We start from the raw sequence: 14841 nt of genomic DNA, 5'->3' as shown, positions 1-14841 counted from the left end.
GCAGATGCATCTGTTCATGACAGTATCGGATGGAGTGACCACTGCACAGTCATTGTGGAGACGAAGTCCTGCCTTCACATTGAGGATACCCTCCACTGTGTGTGCGACACTATCACTGTGCTAAATGGGATAGATTTCCAACAGATCTAGGAACTCAAGACTGGGCATCCATGAGGCACTGTGGGCCATCAGCAGCAGCAGAATTGTACTCAAACACAATCTGTAACCTCATGACCTGGCATATCCCCCACTCTACCATTACCACCAAGCCAGGGGATCAACCCTGGTTCAATGAAGAGTGCAGGAGGGCATGTCAGGAGCAGCACCAGGCATACCTAAAAGTGAGGTGCCAAGCTGGTGAAGCTAGAATATAGGACTACTTGCATGCCAAACAGCATAAGCAGCAAGTGATAGAGTTTAGCCAACCAAAACCAACAGATCAGATCTAAGCTCTGCAGTCCTGCCACATCCAGTCGTGAATGGTGATGGACAATTAAACAACTGACTGGGGGAGGAGGCTCCACAAATATCCCCATCCTCAATGATGGGGGAGCCCAGCACATCAGTGCAAAAGATAAGTCTGAAGCACTTGCTACAATCTTCAGCCAGACATGTCGAGTGGATGATTAAGTTTGGCCTCCTTTGGAGGTCCCCAGCATCACAGATGCCAGTCTTCAGCCAATTCGATTCACTCCACGTGATATCAAGAAATGGCTGCAGGCACTGGATACTGAAAAGGCTATGGGCCCTGACAATATTCCGGCAATAGTACTGAAGACTTGTGCTCCAGAACCTGCCGTGTCCCCAGCCAACCTGTTCCAGCACAGCTACAACACTGGCATCTGTCTGGCTATGTGAAAAACTAGCCAAGCATGTCCTGTACGCCAAAAGCAGGGCAAATCCAACCTGGCCAATTACGGTCGTTGACAGGGCCCTCAACCGTGTTCGGCCCATCTCCCGCGCATCCACCCTCACGCCTTCTCCTCCCTCCCAGAAACATGATAGGGTCCCCCTTGTCTTCACTTATCACCCCACCAGCCTCTGCATTCAAAGGATCATCCTCCGCCATTTCCGCCAACTCCAGCATGATGCCACCACCAAACACATCTTCCCTTCACCCCCCCTATCGGCATTCCATAGGGATCGTTCCCTCCGGGACACCCTGGTCCACTCCTCCATCACCCCCTATTCTTCAATCCCCTCCTATGGCACCACCCCATGCCCACACAAAAGATGCAACACCTGCCCCTTCACTTCCTCTCTCCTCACCGTCCAAGGGCCCAAACACTCCTTTCAAGTGAAGCAGCATTTCGCTTGCATTTCCCCCAACTTAGTCTACTGCATTCGTTGCTCCCAATGTGGTCTCCTCTACATTGGAGAGACCAAACGTAAACTGGGCAACCACTTTGCAGAACACCTACGGTCTGTCCGCAAGAATGATCCAACCCTCCCTGTCGCTTGCCATTTCAACACTCCACCCTGCTCTCTTGCCCACATGTCTGTCCTTGGCCTGCTGCATTGTTCCAGTGAAGCCCAACGCAAACTGGAGGAACAACACCTCATCTTCTGACTAGGCACTTTACAGCCTTCCGGACTGAATATTGAATTCAACAACTTTAGGTCTTGATCTCCCTCCTCCATCCCCACCCCCTTTTTGTTTCTTCCCCCTTCCTTTTGTTTTTTCCAATAAATTATATAGATTTTTCTTTTCCCACCTATTTCCATTATTTTTAAATATTTTTAAATCTTTTATGCTCCCCCCACCCCCACTAGAGCCAAACCTTGAGTGCCCTACCATCCATTCTTAATTAGCATATTCGTTTAGATAATATCACCAACTTTAACACCTATGTGTTCTTTTGTTCTGTTGTCTGTGACATATTTTGATGATCTGCTTTTATCACTGCTTGTTTGTCCCTACAACCACACCAACCCCCTCCACTTCTCTCCCCCCACCCAAACCACACCCCCCACCCACCGCCCCACCACCACCCCCCCCCGCCGACACACCTTAAGCCAGCTTATATTTCACCCCCTTCTTGGATTCACTCAAGTTCTGTCGAAGGGTCATGAGGACTCGAAACGTCAACTGTTTTCTTCTCCGCCGATGCTGCCAGAACTGCTGAGTTTTTCCAGGTAATTCTGTTTTTGTTCTGTCCAATTACTGCCTCATCAGTTTACTCTTGATCTTCAGTAAAGTAATGGAAGGGGTCATGAACAGTGCTATCAAGCGGCACTTGCTTAGCAATAACCTGCTCACTGATGCCCAGTTTGGGTTCCACCAGGACCACTCAGCTCCTGACCTCATTATAGCCTTGGTTCAAATATGGACAATTGAACTGAAATCCCGAGGTGAGGTGAGAGTGACTGCCCTTGACATCAAGGCAACATTTGACCGAGTGTGGCATCAAGGAGCCCGATCAAAACTGGAGTCAATGGGAATCAGGAGGAAAACTCTCCACTGGTTGGGGTCATACCCAGCACATAGGAAGATGGTTGTGGTTGTTGGAGGTCAGTCATCTTAGCTCCAGGACATCACTGCAGGAATTCTTCAGGGTAATATACTAGGCCCAACCATCTTCAGCTGCTTCTTCAATGACCTTCCTTCCATCATATTGTCAGGCGTTCGCTGATGATAGCACAATGTTCAGCACCGTTCGCAACTCCTCAGAAACTGAAGCAGTCCATGTCCAAATGCAGCAAGACCTAGACAATATTCAGGCTTGGGCTGACAAGTGCCAATTAAAATGTGCATCACACAAGTGCAAGGCAATGACCATCTCCAACAATCTAACCTTTGCCCCTTGACATTCAATGCCATTACCATCACTGAATCCTCCACTATCAACATCCTGGGGGTTACCGTTGACCAGAAACTGAACTGGACTAGCCATATAAATACTATGGCCACAAGAGCAGGTCGGCAGCTGGAATCCTGTGATGAGTAACTCACCTCCTGACCTCCCAAAGCCGGTCCACCATCGACAAGGCACAAGTCAGGAGTATGTTGGAATACTCCTCACTTGCCTGGATGAGTGCTGCTCCCACAACACTCACGAAGCTTGAGAACATCCAGGACAAAGCAGCCTTCTTGATTGGCACTACATTCACAAACATTCACTCCCTCCACACTGACCCACAGTAGTAGCAGTGTGTGTACCATCTACAAGATGCACTGCAGGAATTAACCATGGCTCCTTCGACAGCACCTTCCAAACCCATGACCACTACCAACTAGAAGGCTAAGGGCAGCAGATAGATGGGAACACCACCACCTGGAACGACCCCTCTGCGTCACTCCTGGCTTGGAAATATATCTCTGTTCCCTCACAGTTGCTGGGTCAAAATCCTGGAACTCCTTTCCTAAAAGCATTGTGGGTGTACCTACACCACATTGACTGCAGCGGTTGAAGAAGGTAGATCAACACCACCTTCTCAAGGGCAACTAGGGATGGGCAATAAATGCTGGCCCAGCCAGCGAAGCCCACATCCCGTGAATCTCCTTGCCAAAGATTATGCCATTTACAATCATCTTCTCATTTTGATCAACTATGCAAACCGATTGAAAATATCTCAGTTAAATTAAAAAAAATTGCATTTATATAGTGCCTTACAAAGTCTTAGAACACCCCAAAGCACTTTGCACTCACTGAAATACTTTTGAATTGTAATCACTGTTGCAATATATGAAATGCAGTTGCCAACTTGCACAGAGGAAGTTCCCATAAACAGAAGTGTGATAAATGATCAGATCTATAAAGCTGATTAATGGATAAATATTGGCAAGTGCGTCAGGGATTCCTCCTCTACTCTTCTTCAAAATACAGCCGTAAAATATTTGATGCCTAGCTGACAATTCAGAAGGGGCCTGTCTGGTTTTAATGACACACCTGAAAGACGGCACCTCCAACAGTGCAGCACTTCCTGAATACTGCACTGGAAGTGTCAGCCTGGGATATGTGTTCAAGTTTCTGCAAGTCTGTAATCCCACTTCTGACTCAGGAGCAATAATCCAATGCCGTTCCTTCACTGTCGCTGGGTCAAAATCCTGGAATTCTCTCCCTAACAGCACTGTGGGAGTACCTACATCACATGTCTGATGATGACCATTGTTGATTGCTGTAAAAACCCATCTGGTTCACTAATGTCCTTTAGGGAAGGAAGTCTGCCATCCCTACCTGGTCTGCCCTACCAGTGCCCGACTTAAATGCCCCCTGAACAAGGGCAAATAGGGATGGGCAATAAATGCTGGCCTAGCCAGTAACACCCACGTCCCATGAGTGAATTTTTTAAAATGCTACCAACTGAGCCATGGCTGGCATTTATATTGAGGTGCCTCATTTTCATACTGGGATTGGCAGGTTAAACTGAAACTTGCATGTGATGTCAACAGGATATGTCTTTGGTGGTCATCCAGTGAAAAAATACTGATCTGAAGTGGTGCTGCTCAAGGAAACCTTTCAAAATACAGTTGCTGCTTGCTAGTAACCTTACAGCATTGGCTCGACAGTTGAGTATCATTGCTGAACGACGTAGAAATCAATTTTCGGACACATACCAAAGTAAATATGATCATTACCATTACTTGAGTTTTGCCACAAGGGCTCTGTTTTTCCATTCTAAATGCTGGTGGAGTATTTGAGGATGAACTCCTGGAAAAGGTGTGGAATGATAAGATTGTATCACCAGAGCCGTCCACACCACTCTGAGTGAGAGAAAGCATGCCGAGGTAATCAGGGTTAATTACAAGGCCCCTCGCAGAAATAACTCTGCCAAAGCCAAGTTTGTGCAAGTCGTGAGACATGGTCCCATATCTGAGAAGAGTGTTTCAGCACCTCTCTCTTATCCCTGGATGTGATTAAAAATAAATATGCATTATAATAATTAATATATGTATTAAATATGCATTATGATAATTAATTCTTTCACTTCTAGCCTCCAACCTCTCTCCTTCTGCCACAGCATTTTTATTCCTTTCCCTATATTGTTGATACCAATATAGTAATTGCTGCTTTCAACCTCACACCTTGCTTCTCGTAAGTTCCACTTACACTGCCATACGTACCTCTTTGCTGCATTTAAATCAATGTGTTCAAAGCATCTCCTATTTTATTTAATTCTTTCACAAGGTCCTGCAAAACGATGTTTTACCCCCCCTGGCCATATTGGCGGCTTTTCACACCGTATCGTCCCCAAACCTGCCGCATTGGTCATGCATTCCCGGGAAACACGCCATTTCCATGGGGGGGGGGGGCGGGCTTTTATTCACCCGCCACACCATCACCTCACCGCTTCAACACGCTGGGCACTGTGTTTAAAGTCCAGATGTACGCACGCACATCTCAGTGCTTCCAGACCGGGACTACTGAAGAGAAGATGTCCATCTTCTTGTCAACAATGACAAACAAGGCTGCAGCCCCCCGGGTTTATTCTTACACACACGCCCTCACATCTCCATCTGGCCTCATCTCCTCTGGAAACTGCCTCCTCAGCCCTCACCATCTTGAGGCCACTTGCGCAGATCAACATGTGTCCCCGCACACACCTTGGGATACCCCCCTTCCCCAGTGCAGCCCTCATCTTGCAGCCTCTTCTCTTGCCTGAGGCCACTTCTCCCCCTCCCCCAAGCAAACCCTAGCCCTGCAGCCATTGAAAAGCCGCCCACATATGGCTGATCTGGTAGGTAGGCCCTCTAAAAGTGATGTGGTTCTGCCTGTGAAGCCACGACCGTGAGTGCTGTCCGAAGCAAGATAGGCAAACCAACCAAGTCCCGAGCAAAGTGCAGCTCACCAGGTGCTCGTCGCTTATGTGCTGTTGTAGCGTATTTTCCCGCCAACGTGGGCAGACGATCCAGCGGCTGGGGATGATTCTGGTGGGCTGGCCTAGTAATGATATGCAGATATATGACAACGAGGTTCCCGACGATCAATGGTAGGAAACGCGACCTGCAATCAGCTGGCTGAGGGGACGATCGCAAGCCGGTTTCACGGCATTGTGAAACCGATCGTGCCATGTTACCCGCTCACACCACCGAACATGCCCGACACTGGTGGGCACAGGAAATCCCAGCACGTGCAAATGGTGCTGACGCAGACGCAATGGCCAGAATCGTCCGCCCTGAAGTCTAAGTTCGATGGCAGGTGTTGGAAGTGGGAGTGATTCCCCACAGGAGAAAAAGAGGTTCTGGGGCTCACATTTAACTAACTGACTGCATTATATATAAGAATCACTGCCAGTCTCAATCCCCATAGCTTCCTTCAGTGAATTCAAATGCGCTGCTTTGCTCCAAGTCCGAGCTGATGATATAGATGAAATCTTCATCATTATGATTTGCTTTACTGAGTAGCAAATCTTCTCTTCAACATGTCTTTTCCCAGCGATTGCATAATAACTAGACCCCTCACTGCACCTAAACGCTACTCACTGTTCTATCTGGGTTTAAAGCCTCTTGCTCAGACAGACTGTGATTTTCTGCAACATCAGCAGCACCAAAGGAAGGATAAATGTTGGTGAGGGTGCTGGGGATAAACCCCATTACCTCCCGCCGAAATTATGCCATGCAATCTTTTACGTCTACCTGAGAGAGCAGGCAGGGCCCCAGTTTAACATCTCATTCGAAAGACACCCACCTCCAGCAGTGCAGCATTCCCTCAACGTGGCATTGGAGAGTCAGCCTTGGAGCATGTGTTCAAGTCTCTGGAGTTTAAAGAGAAGGATCAGCCCCAAATGCAAACCCAGTTGCATTGATATTTCGCTGGCAATGTCAGAAACTATCACAAGGATTCTCAAAATGGTTTAAAGAAAATAAACTGCGGAGGGAGTGTCCTCACTGTTGACTCAGTGCCGATACAATGAGCGAGGCAAAGACTGAGGAAACTTGCCAGCATCCTTTCCATGGTAACAATAGTTTGGTTGGATTTCACAGCTGTCATGAAGGTGAAAATGTCAGTGTTAACCATTGTTATAATGGTGAAACTGACACCAACTTCTGCCTCTGCACATTAGCAGTTAAACTCAGAAATCCTGAGGCTGCTGTCTGTGGTCCCCCATCCCTCCACAGGGGACACAGTCAAAGTACCCGCAAATGCAAAATTTTAGGTATCACTTGAAATGACATGAAGTTCCACTTTTATACGCCAAGCTCTGTGTAAACTCCGCTGAAACTGTTACACTTGAGTAAGGCATAACTGGGTTTTTGATGGAGTACTAATTAGTTCTAAACAACCTCCTTGGGTCTAAAAATCAATTTTCTTTTGTGCCTGTTTATGGGATGTTAGCTTTGCTCGCAAAAACAGCATTTATTGCCCATCTCTAATTACTCTTGAGAAGGTGGCAGTGATTCCTTAAATCATTGATGGCATTGTTGTATTTTTTAATTCATTCATGGGATGCATGTGTCACTGGCTGGGTCAGCATTTATTGCCTATCCCTAACTGCCCTTGCTCAGAGGGCAGTTAAGAGACAACCTGTGGTCATTGCTGTGGATCTGGAGTTACATATAGGCCAGACCAGTAAAGGACAGCAGATTTCCTTCCCTAAAAGGCATTAGTGAACCAGATGGGATCTTACAGCAGTTGGCAATGGTCTTAAGGTCACTATCAGACTTTTGATCCCAGATTTTATTGCATTCAAATTTCACCTTCTGCAGTGGTGGGATGTGAGTCCAGGCCCCCAGAGCATTACCCTGGGCCTCTGGAATACAAGTTCAGAGACAGTACAATCATCCCACCACCGAGTGATGTAGGTGCATCACAGCACTGTTAGGAAGGGAGTGCCAGGGTTTTTGACCAGCAACAGTGAAGGAAGGGTGATATAGTTCCAATTCAGGATAGCTTGTGGCTTGGAGGGAAACTTGTAAGTGGTGGTGTTTCCATGCGTCTGCTGCCCTTGTCCTTCTAGGTTGTAGAGGTCATAGGTTCAAAGGCGATGTTGACAGGGTCTTGGAGTTGCTGCCATGCATATTGTAGATGGTGCACACTGCTGCCACTGTGCATCGGTGGTACAGGAAGTGAATGTTTAAGGTGATGGATGGGATGCTAATCAATCGGGCTGCTTTGTTCTGGACAGTGTCAAGCTTCTTGAGTGCTGTTGGAGCTGCACTCATCCAGACAAGTGGAGTCTATTCCATTATACTCATGACTTGTCCCTTGCAGATGGTGGGCAGGTTTTGATGAGTCAGGGGGAGAATTACTCACCACAAGATTCCCAGCCTCTGACTGGTCTTGTAGCCACAGTATTTAGGTGGCTTCTCCAGTTAAGTTTCTTGCCAATGATGGTGCTGATTGTGGGTAATTTGGCAATGATCATGTCATCGAATGTCAAGGGAAAATGTTTAGCTTATGTCTTATTGGAGATACTCATTGCCTGGAATTCATGTGGAGTGGATGTTATTTGTCACTTATCAGTCCAACCAGAATGATGTCCAGGTCTTGCTTGTTGCATGGAGGCAAAGATTGTTTCAGTGCCTGAAGAGTTGCGAATGATGCTGAACATTATGTAAACATCAGCGAACATCCCTACTTCTGACATTATGATGGCACAAAGATCATTGTTGAAGCAGCTGAAGGTGGTTGGGCCTAGGGCAGTACCCTGATGAACTCCTGCAGTGACATCCTGGGTTGAGATCATTGACCTCCAACAACCACAACCATTCTCCTTAGTGCTAGGTATGACCCCAACCACTGGAGAACTTTCTCCCTGATTCTCATTTGCTTCAGTTTTACTCGGTCTCCTTGATGCTACACTCGATCAAATGCTGCCTTGATTTCAAGAGTACTCATTCTTTGCTTACCAAATGGAATTTAGCTTTTTTGACCATGTTTTGACCCAATGTGTTTAGGAGCTGATTGGTCCTGGCAGAACCTGAACTGAGCAGTGGTGAACAGGCTATTGCTGTGTATGTGCCACTTGATAGCACTGTTGACAACTTTGTCTATCACCTAGCTGATCATTGAGAGTAGACTGATGGAATAGTAATTGTCCTGATTGTTGTGGACAAGACATACCTGGGCTACGTTCCATTTGTCGGGTGTTTTAGTTGTACTGGAACAGCTTGGCTAGAGGCATGGTTGGTTCTTCAACTCTACAGTCTGGATGCTGATAAGTCCAATGACCCTTGTTCTATCCAATGCCTTCAGCCTTGTGGAAAGTCAATTTCCTCCATTATTATCAAAAACCCTGAGGTTTTGAAGACAATGAAGAAAAGAAATGGCAATATATTTCCAAGGCAGGATGGTGAGTGTCGTGGAGGGGAACATACAGGTAGTGGTGTTTCCATGTGTTTGCTTCCCTTGTCCTTCTAGATGGTAGGGGTCATGAGTTTAGAAGGTGCTGTCTAAGGAGCCTTGGTCAATTCCTGCAGTGCATCTTGTAGATAGTGCACAATCTGCTGCTACTGTGCACCGTTGGCGGAGATAGTGAGTGCTTGTGGATGGGGTACCAATCAAGCGGGCGGCTTTGTCCTGGATGGTGTCAAGCTCCTTGAGTGTTGTGGGAGCTGCACTCATCCAGGCAAGTGGGGAGTATTTCATCACACTCTTGATTTGTGCCTTGTAGATGGTGGACAGGCTTTGGGGAGTCAGGAGCTGAGTTACTCACCGCAGGATTCCCAGCCTCTGACCTACCCTTATAGCCACAGTATTTATATGGATAGTCCAGTTCAGTCTCTGGTCAATGGTAACCCCCAGGATGTTGATACTGGGGGATTCAGTGATGGTAATGCCATTGAATATCAAGGGCTGATGGTTAGATTCTCTCTTATTGGAGAGCCTGACACTTGGGTGGTGCGAATGTTACTTGCCACTTGTCAGCCCAAACTTGGATATTGTCCAGGTCTTGCTGCATTTGGGCATGGACTGCTTCAGTATCTGAGGAGTCATGAATGGTGCTGAACTTTGTGTAATCATCGGCGAAAACCCCTACTTCTGACCTTATGGTGGAAGGAAGGTCATTGATGAAGCAGCTGAAGATGGTTGAGCCTAGGACACTATCCTGAGGAACTCCTGCAGTGATGTCCTGGGGCTGAGATGATTGACCTCTAACAACCTCAGCCATCTTCCTCTATGCTAAGTATGACTCCAGCAAGTCAAGTGTTTTCCTCCTGATTCCCATTGACTCCAGTTTTACTAGGGCCCCTTAATGTTACATGCAGTCAAATGCTGCCTTGATGTCAAAAGCAGTCACTCTCACCTCACATGGACTTCTGCGGTTCAAGAAGGCAGTTTACCACTGCCTTTTCAAGGACAATTAGGGATGGGCAATAAATTCTTGCCCAGCGAGTGACACCCAATGAATGAATAAAAAGAAAATATCACCACTGTCAACATCCCTTTGTCCTTTTGTCTATGACATCTTTGGCAATCTCTTCTTTGCCTCCACCTATCACTGGCCCTCTATCCAGCTCTACCTGTCCCACCCCCCTCAACCAGCTTATATTTCACCTCATTTCTATATTTCCTCAGTTCTGTTGAAGAGTCATACGGACTCGAAACGTTAACTGTTTTCCTCTCCGCAAATGCTGTCAGACCTCTGAGTTTTTCCAGCTGTTTTTATTTTTGTTTCTGATTTCCAGCATCTGCAATATTTTGCTTTTATAAAAGGAAAATAACTTTACTTTTGAAGTTTATGATATTTCAACCTCTACCTCAACGCCATGTCTATGCCCTATCTTGATTTGTCTCTCTCTATAAGATGATTAAATTTGAACTTTAGCCATTGCATTTTACTTTGTGGTTTCCACTCTTACTTTGTTGGCTTCATACCTGTTGGTTAATATCACCTTTGGTGGTGTTGGAGATCCACTAGAGCATGTGGATCTAAGTAACGCCAGGAAAGATGAAATGTACACCAGAGAGATTGCTAGATTTTTGATGGCAGCTTCCTTCAGGATCTATGGCAACATTGTCATTAGGCCTTTGACAGTAAGACCTGGATATCCCTGTTTCAATATTACTAGCAAAATTCACAAAGATTCTGGACCCCATGAAGCGTTCTGGTATCAGGTCAAACATGGGCAAGGAAACCACCTGCTTCCTTCTCTCAGCTGATGAATCAGCTCCTCCATGATGAACATCACTTGCAGGAAGCAGTGATGTCAGCTCAGGTGCAGAACGTACCCTGGGTGGGGGACTTTAATGTCCATCACGAGCAGTGGCTACTGACCGAGCTGGCCGAGTCTGAAATAACATAGATGCTAGACTGGGTCTGCGGCAGGTGATGAGAACCAACAAGAAGGAAAAACATACTTGACCTCATCCTCATCAATCTAGCTGTCGCATGTGCATCTGCCCATGGGATTATTGGTAGGACTGATTACCGCACAGTCCTTGTGGAGATGAAGTCTGCCTTCACATTGAGGATACCCTCAATTGTGTTGTGTGGCACTACGATCATGCTAAATGAGGCAAATCTAAAACAGATTGAGCAACTCAGTTGGGCACCTATGAGACACTGTGGGCCATCAGCAGCAGCAGAATTGTACTCAACAACAATCTGTAACCTCATGGCCCAGCATATCCCCCACTCTACCATTACCATCAAACAGGAGGATCAACCCTGGTTCAATGAAGAGTGCAGGAGGGCATGCAAGGACAAGCACCAGGCATACCTAAAAATGAGGTGCCAACCTGGTGAAGCTACAACACAGGATTTAGCTTAGTTAAGCTTAGCTCTATCAATTGCACGCCAAACAGTGAAAGCAGCAAGCGATGCACAGAGCTAAAGAATCCTACAACAGATCAGGTCTAAGCTCTGTAGGGCTGCCACATCCAGTCGTGAAAGTTGGTGGACAATTAAACAATTCACTGGATGAGGAGGCTACGCACATATGTCCATCCTCAATGATGGGGGATCCCAGCACATCAGCGCAAAAGACAAGATTGCAACATTTGCAATAATCTTTGCAGAAGTTCTGGCAGTGAGTAACTCACCTCCTGAGTCCCCAAAGACTATCCATCATCTACAAGGCACAAGTCAAGAGTGCGGTGGAATACCTGCTGCTTAACTGGGTGAGTGCAGCCCCATCAACACTCATCCAGGGCAACGCAGCCAGCTTGATTGGCACCCCATTCACCACCCACTCCCTCTGCCAACAACACATAGTGGCAGCAGCAAGTACCATCTACACGGTGCATTGCAGCAACTCACCAAGGCTCCTTCGACTGCACCTTCCAAGACCATGACCTCTATCACCTGGAAGGTCAAAGGGGGCAGGTGAATGGGAACATCACCACCTGCATGTTCCCCCGCAAGCCACACACCAAACTGACTTTTTTTAAAAAATTGTTTGTGGGATTGGGGCGTTGCTGGCTAGGCCAGAATTTATTCCCCATCCCTAATCGCCCTTGACAACTGAGTGGTTTACTAGGCCATTTAAGAGTCAACCACATTGCTGTGGACCTGGAGTCAGATGTAGGCCAGACCGGGTAAGGACAGCAGATTTCCTTCCCTAAAGGACAGTAGTGACCCAGATGGGTTTTTACAACAATCAACAAATGGTTTCATGGTTATCATCAAACATTAATTCCAGGATTTTTATTCAATTCAAATTTCACCATGTGCCGTGGTGGGATTCAAACCTGGATTCCCAGAGCATCACCCTGGGCCTCTGGATTACTGGTCTTACTAATATATCGCCGTTCCTTCACTGCCACTGAGTCAAAATCCTGGAACTCTCTCCCAAACAGCGCTGTGGGGGGGGGGGGGGCACCTATACCGCATGGACTCCAGGGGTTAAAGTAGGTGGCTCAACATTTCCTTCTCAAGGGCGATTAAGGATGGACAATGAAAATGCTCGTCTAGCCAGCAATGCCCACATCCCATGAAATAATGCAGAGAAAAGGTAAAGCTGACATTTGCCCTGAGGTTTCTGGCGATGATGAAGGCAAAATCATCAATGGTTGGAGAGGGTAGAATGTATAGGATCATAGAATCACTGCATTGTGACAGCACAGAGAAAAGTCCAGTCAACCCATCGTGCCTGTGTTGGTTAATTCACCTAGTGCCACTCCCCTGTCTTCTCCCAACTGTCCAGCACATTCCTCCCTGGGAAATGTTACAAGGCTGTGCCCCTTTATTTTTCAAAATGTGACTTTTCAACTTTCAACTGACTGGAGATTTTACAATTTGAGCTGAGACGGGGTCAAATTGCATAAAAATGCAAGGCCACTTTCCAGGACAAAGGTGAGATACTCCCTTGGGGAGCGTGAAGAGAGAGACATTTCCTGTAATCTAGACACCCATCGAAACTCGTAACTGTCTAAAGGAGAGACTTTAAAAATACAAAATGCTGGATATTTAAACAATGGGCAGGATTTTCCAGAACCAGCCCCCACTTGGGGATTGTCTGGTCCTACCCAAAGTCAGCGCATCCTCTGCAATGGGCCAGAAAACCCCAGCCAACATCTCCACAGGCAGATTGAATGGCCTCCTTCTGAGCTGAAACATTTTATGACCTACGAAAGAAAGAACTAGTGCTTATACACCTCTCATTACCTCAGCATGTCCCACAACGTTTCACAGCTAGAAGAGCACTTTTAAGGTGTAGTCACTGCCATGATGTAGGAACATAGTGTCCAAACCACTCACAGCAAGGTCCAGCAAACAGCAATGGGATAAGTGACAAGATATTCCAGTTTTTTAGTGATGCTGGTAGAAGGATAAATATTGGCCAGGGCACAGTAGAGAACTCCCTGTTCTTCCTTCAGATAATGCCAGGGGATCTCAATCATGTATAGTTGCTTTTTCCAAGGCTCACTCTGCAAAGGGAAAAAGAAAAGGATGAATTTAATAGAATTACACCTAGAATGATAGTTACTATGCATGGAAGAATTTGTGATTCATCATTGCTATAGTACATTTTGCTGAACAGTTGTTTTATCAGCTTGAAACCCATGTCACTAATGCAGAATAGGTTTAGAATGCTCATGTGATCTACTGTAGCCACTTCACTTGTACTCTGATTTTGTGGCCCCCTTCTCTTTCCTAGACAAACTGAAAACAGCGATACATAAATCATTTATGTGCCGCATGGCAGATCCTCTTATCTGGCTGGAAGTAGCATCTCTCAAATTGGTCCACGTACAGTGAATAGCTCTGCTGCAGTGACACAATTTATCGCATCCAGCTGTTCTCAAGAATATGCTGCTATCTTGACAAGGAACGTGGCCATGTTGCATGTAAACCCTAATGCTTACTTCTCACCGCTGAGATCCTGTCTCAGCGTCGCTCGACACACTGTGATTCTAAGCCCTGTGTTTCCCAGGGCTGGTTTTGGAAGCGATCATGTCTTTATCTTCCACCGTCACCCACTTGAAATTCAACAGCAAAACAACAACTTACTTTTATATAGCGCCTTTAGAGCTCTGAAACATCCCAAGGAGCTTCACAAGAGCGATCTCAGTATGAGGGCGTCACTGGTAAGACTGGCATTTATTGCCCATCCCTTGCTACCCTTGAGAATCTGGAACTCTCTCTCCTAAAATGTGATTGAGGCTAGGGAGGTTAATTTCAGAGGAAAGTTTCAAAACTGAGATTGATATGTTTTGTTAGGAAAGGGTATTAACGGTTATAGAACTAAGGGGGCAGATGGAGTTTAGATGGAGAACAGCCATGATCTAACTTAATGGTGGTACAGACTCGAGAGGTTGAATGGCCTCCACCTGCTCTTATAAGTCCTGCTGAAGCGTTACCAGGATATAAGCAGTAGAATTCCCTCAGATATGCTCCCTTGATATAGAATGGGAGAAGAAGCTCCACCATTGCTTATTGGCACATGGCCGGAGTGCAGTTTTAAAGTCTAGGTCAATAGTGGTAGAATCTTAGCAGGTTCCTCTTCATTTTGCT

The sequence above is a fragment of the Carcharodon carcharias genome, chromosome 8 (assembly GCF_017639515.1).
Source record: "Carcharodon carcharias isolate sCarCar2 chromosome 8, sCarCar2.pri, whole genome shotgun sequence".
Classification (NCBI taxonomy): domain Eukaryota; kingdom Metazoa; phylum Chordata; class Chondrichthyes; order Lamniformes; family Lamnidae; genus Carcharodon; species Carcharodon carcharias.
Note: the sequence above shows the minus strand (reverse complement) of the source record.